A 6,000-nucleotide genomic window follows, 5' to 3' on the forward strand; every position below is an offset into this window, starting at 1 on the left:
AGTGCTTGACAGGACGGTGTAGTGACTGTGTATGTGTGTGGCGATGGTGCAGTGTCCCAAACAGCTGCGGAGTAAGAGACGACATTAATATGTTTTTCTAAATTTTTTTATTTCTGAAGGGATTATTACCCCCAGAAACGAGCGGTTTCCTACTTACTGCTGCTGTGTAACCAGAGGGGAGTGGAGTGAGGAGACTCGCCCAACGATTCCCTCTGCAGCACATCCACATCGAGAGGACATTCCGGCCACACCCCACCGCTCCCTCCATACCTTCGAACCTGAAATGCTGTGCACGGTCCGACACCTTGGGACGTCCTCCCGACGTGAAAGGTGCTCTATAAATGAAATCTTCTTGTTGTTGTCCACCTGCGACCAGGACTCCCTCTGCCTCCTCGTCCTCCTTGACCTCTCTGCTGCTTTCGACACCGCCGACCGCTCTGTCCTCATCCACCGCCTCTCCTCTCACCTCAACCTTCACGGCTCTGTCCTGACTGTTCAGATGGTACCTCTCACAGCCCCTGCACTTCATCTCCTCAAACGGCTTCTCCTCCAACCCCCCCCACCCTCTCGTGCGGTGTTCCTCAGGGCTCTGTCCTTGGTCCCTCCTCTTCAATATCTATATGCTCCTCTTGGTGACACCATCCGCAGACATGGGGTCAACATCCACATGTATGACACCCAACTCTCCCTCTCTGCCTCCGCCCTCGACTCCAGGACCCACTGCTGTCCTGACACAATGTCTGTCAGACGTCAAGTCCTGGATGAGAGCGAACTTTCTTCAGTTGAAAGTCAACAAGACCGAGGCTCCTGATTGACTCCCGTCAGCGCCTCCTCACCTCAGGCCCTGACAGCATCACCATCCATGGGGCTCACTCCCCCTCACTGAGCCAGTCCCGAACCTTGGGGTCTTGTTTGACCCTCAACTATCCTTTCTACTCCACCTCTGTGCCATGATCAGAACTCTGCAGCCCGTGTCCTCTCCCGCACCAGGCTCGTGACCCTATCACCCCCATCCTCGCCTGACTCCACTGGCTTCCCATCACACAGAGGATACAGTTCAAGATCCTGGACCTCACCTTCAAAGCCCTCCATGGTCTTACTCCCCCCTACCTCTGTGACCTCCTAACCCCCTACTATCCTGCCTGCTCCCTCTGCTCAGCGGGCTCTGGACTGCTTCACGTCCCCTGCCTCACCCACCCCACCATTGGTGGGTGGGCGATCAGCCACTCTACCCCTACCCTCTGGAACTCCATCCCGCAGTCCCTCCACTTCGCCCCCTCCCTCGCCTCCTTCAAGACCCATTTCAAGACCTTCCTCTTCGACCGTGCCTTCGATCACCGCGCCTCGGGTCCGAAACATTGACTGTCCAGCGCCTTGGGACGTTCTCCTGATGTGAAGGGCACTTTACAAATGTAATTTTGTTGTTGTTGTTGTTGTCCCAAGGCACTGACACACAGTAACACTTTGAGAGTAACACACAGCAACACTCTGAGAAACACTGTCAGCGTAATACTAACACTGAGAGTATTTTGGGGGGTCAGCCTGGTGTCTGACACACGCTTAAGAGTCTCCAAACAAACTGAGAATTCCATGCGTCTCACCTACACATGGAAATCCCAGAGAAAGATTGTTGGGATGGAATGTGCGCTGTCTCCCGAGAGGGACACATCCTGCTTACCTAATTCCGAAGAGTATTAGGCACAGCGTTTGAGCTCTCACAAGATGGATGCTCCCCTGTGAGCCACACGGCTCAGCATGAAATGTGTGAGAGCATTGGCACCATCTTCCTGCCCAGAGCTCGGGCACACGTCCCTTCCCATGGAACGATGGTTCCACCAGTTGCAGCCAATCAGGGTGGACTCAAAGCACTGGATGTACGAATCTGACAACAACATCCACAACAAATAACAATAATAATAATTTTGCATTTGATATAGCGCCTTATCACGTCTTCAATACGTCTCAAAGCGCTTCACAGGATACACTGTGAAGCGAATTGACTGTATATTTTGTGGGCGAAACGCGGCAGCCGATTGCACACAGCGGTGCCCCACGAACAGTCGTGGATTGAAGTGACCAGTTTATTTTTTGAAAGAATTGTTACCCCCCCGGAAAAGCAATCTGCCAATCGATCAACAAATGCTCCGTGTGGAGTAAGGAAACTTGCCCAACGTTTTGCCCAACTGGGAATCAAACCCAGGTCTCTCCCTTGCGAGGTGAGTGCTCTAACCACTGAGCTACAGGACTCCACAACAACATTTACACAGTACCTTTCACATCATGAGGATGTCCCAAAGCGCTGAACAGTCAGAGATTTGGACCTGAGCTGCAGGTTGAGATCAGGAGAGGTAGAAGGCAGGGAGGGTAGGGGTGGGAGTTCCAAAGGGTGTGGGCAGAGAGGCTAAAGGCCTGACTGCCGATGGTGGGGAGAGCAGACAGATTGATATGGCTTCAGCAGATCACAGCTGTAGGGATGGGCAAGACTTTGAAGGGCTTTGAAAGCGAGGAAGATGATTTTGATCTATCTGAGGGATGGGGAGCCAGAGGAGCCGGGCGAGGGTGGGGGTGATAGGGTCACAGAGCCTGGTGCGGGAGAGGACACGGGCTGCAGAGTTCGGAATATCTGCATCTTGTGGAGGGAAGAGTTGTGAATGCTGACCAGCAGGGAGTTGGCGTAGTCAAGCCTGGGCGTGATGAATGGATGAGCATCTCGGCAGCCTGAGGGGAGAGGCAATGGCGGAGCCAGGCGATGATGCAGAAGTGGGAGAAGGCAGAGAGAGAGGGTCGTGGCACGGATTTGGGGTTGGAAAAGACTACCCCAGAGATTACAGGTTACGCCTTTCAGCAGCTGTGGCCCCAAGCCTCAGAGTTTCCTCATCAGTTATCTGATGGACAGGAGTCTCCAGTGTGGTGGAGGACCTTTACAGGACAGCTTGTGACGTGTCAGCCACCAAGTCCAATTGGGTGAAGCTGGGTGGCAGGATCGAGGATGGGGGCTCTGTGGGAGGTAACACACTCTCAGAGTATAACTCTCAGAGTAACACCAAGAGAAGCACTTGGAGTAACATATTATAGTAAAGGCTCCTCCTTTAATGAGATTCTCTTTTCACATCAATAAGGTATAATCATGTGAGGCTTTTAGATTTTTTTTTGGGGTGGGGGGTGGCCGGCAACTGACACACACGGAAACCCATCACTGTGCTTAACAATCTCCAAACCAGACAGACAATTCCAAGGACATCTGTCACCTACACATGGAAATCTCCCCGTGTCTGGAATGCAATGCGCACTCTCTTTAGGAAGTCCAGATAGTGGTGGCAGTAACTGCCGGAGTCTAACCAGCTAAACCACATAGCTTGTCGTTGACAGCTTTCCCGCTGCTTGTCCAGCGAGGACCCCCCTCCCCGTTAGTTAGGGCTTTGGCTGTGGGGTTACCAGGAGCTGAGGGGGAGGATTCCCGGCCCCCAGTGACTGGTCGGCCCTTCCAGGTCCTGCTGATGAGCCGGGCCGGGCTGTGCTGCCATCAGCAGTGAGTGCCCCGGGACACTGCGGCCCCTCCTGGTCAGGACCCGGACTGGAGACCGGCACAGAGGGGGGGGCTGGATTCTGACATACTGTTGCTAAACATGTCACCTTGGAGCCAGTTCGGCTCCGAGGAGACCCCACTTACCCCCCTCCCCCGTCTCCCGAAGTACTGGGGTCGAGGGATCAGGGTTGGTGGGTGGGTGGGGGGTAGGCAGAGCCGGATTAAGAATGCTTAGTGGGGGGGGGCCTGAATCTGGACATGTCTCACACTTCTCACCGTTCCCCTGAGCACTGCCCGTCCCCCACCCCAAGAATAGTCCGGGCTTACCCACAAGTGAGGGAGCGTGTGTGAGGTATTGAAAGGGTTAAAGGCTGGGCAATCATTGGTTAAGTCTGATTCTTGCCATGGGGGTGGAAGGGGGCTGGGGGGGGGGGAGGGGGTCTTTATCTGTTCTCTGTCTACCCCCACCCCCCGCTGTGTCCTGGCTCAGCCTCCTCACACCTCAGCTCCTCTCACTGGCTTTGATGTGGCTGCGTCTCATTGTCTCCCCCCCCCACCCCACCCCCCCCGCCCCCCCCACCGCCCCCACTGCAGACAGGAAGTGATTGTGGTTTTATTGGTTTATATTGTTATACAGCCATTTCAGCCCAAACCCCCACCCACCCCCCCCACCCCCAGGGGACGGGAAGTGGGTGTTGGAATCAATGGACACAGTTCGTAAACGTCTGTTTGTTTGCCTGTCGTTGAATTCTTGCCCCCATCAAAACCCCTTCCCTTCCCTCCCCCCCAAAAAAAAACCCCTCCCCCCATTCAGATCTGACGTTAAACCGCACCTTAAGCTGTTTTATCTTTTACTGAACAGAGAACCCAGAGGGACACGGCCTGTGATTGATTGATGGGGGTTTATTCAGAACAAACTGCGGAGACACTACTGCAGCGGTGTGAGTGTATGACTGTGTGTGTGCGTGTGTGACGGTGTCTGTGTGTGTGTGAGTGTATGACGGTGTCTGTGTGTGTGTGTGTGACGGTGTGTGTGTGAGTGAGGACCCGCCTTATAGCTGTGGTTTAGCTTCTCAGACAGTCAGACAGACGGTGACTCACTGACAAACAGTGATATCCATAAAGGACGGAAACCGTTGGGAATTAATCCATTTGGAAACCATTAGAAACGAGTAATTAGTCACAGCCTCAACCCGAGAGCCTCGGGTACAGACACCGGGGAGTGAGCCCCACACAGACACCGGGGAGTGAGCCCCGCACAGACACCGGGGAGTGAGCCCCACACAGACACCGGGAGCGAGCCCCACACAGACACCGGGAGTGAGCCCACACAGACACCGGGGAGTGAGCCCCGCACAGACACCGGGAGTGAGCCCCCACAGACACCGGAGGAGCCCACACAGACACCGGGGATGAGCCCCGCACAGACACCGGGGAGCGAGCCCCACACAGACACCGGGGAGCACCCCCACAGACACCCGGGGAGTGAGCCCCACACAGACACCGGGGAGTGAGCCCCACACAGACACCGGGGGTGAGCCCCCGCACAGACACCGGGGAGTGAGCCCCACACAGACACCGGGGAGTGAGCCCCGCACAGACACCGGGGAGTGAGCCCCACACAGACACCGGGGAGTGAGCCCCGCACAGACACCGGGGAGTGAGCCCCGCACAGACACCGGGGAGTGAGCCCCGCACAGACACCGGGGAGTGAGCCCCACACAGACACCGGGGAGTGAGCCCCACACAGACACCGGGGAGTGAGCCCCGCACAGACACCGGGGAGCGAGGGGGGGGCGCTGTGTAATAATAAGGAATCTGTTTAGTGCCTCAAGAGTGTAGTGACTCCCCTGTGTCATCCCATCCCCTCCTCACTAACCCCCTCCCATCTCATTCCCCCACCTCCCTCCCCCCTCTCACCCCCCCCTCCCTCTCATTTCCCCCCCTCTCCCCCCCTCTCTCCCCGCCTCATCCACCCTCCCCTCTCAACCCCCTCAACCCCCCACCTCCCTCCCCCCTCTCATTTCCCCCTCTCACTCTCATTCGTTCCTTCTCTTCACGTCTCATTCCCTCTCTCTCTCTCTCTCTGATTGCCCTCCTCTCTCATTTCCGCCCTCCCCCCATTCCACCCTCCCTCCCTCCCCCCCCCATTTATTTCCCCATTCCTCTCTCCCCCCTTCCCTCCCCCCTCCTCCCCCCAATCTCTCCCCCCTCCTCCCCCAATCTCTCCCCTCCTCCCACCATCTCTCCCCCCATCTCTCCCCCTTCCTCCCACCATCTCTCCCCCCTCCTCCCCACATCTCTCCCCTCTCCTCCCTCTCCACCCTCTCCCCCTTCCCTCCCACTCTTTCCCCCCATCTCTCCCCCCTTCCCTCCCCATCTCTCCCCCTCCTCCCCATCTCTCCCCCCTTCCTCCCCCATCTCTCCCCCTCCTCCCACCATTCTCTCCCCCTCCTCCTCTCCACCCCTCTCCC

This window comes from Callorhinchus milii, unplaced genomic scaffold, assembly GCF_018977255.1.
Source record: "Callorhinchus milii isolate IMCB2004 unplaced genomic scaffold, IMCB_Cmil_1.0 Scaffold2, whole genome shotgun sequence".
NCBI classification, from domain to species: Eukaryota; Metazoa; Chordata; class Chondrichthyes; order Chimaeriformes; family Callorhinchidae; genus Callorhinchus; species Callorhinchus milii.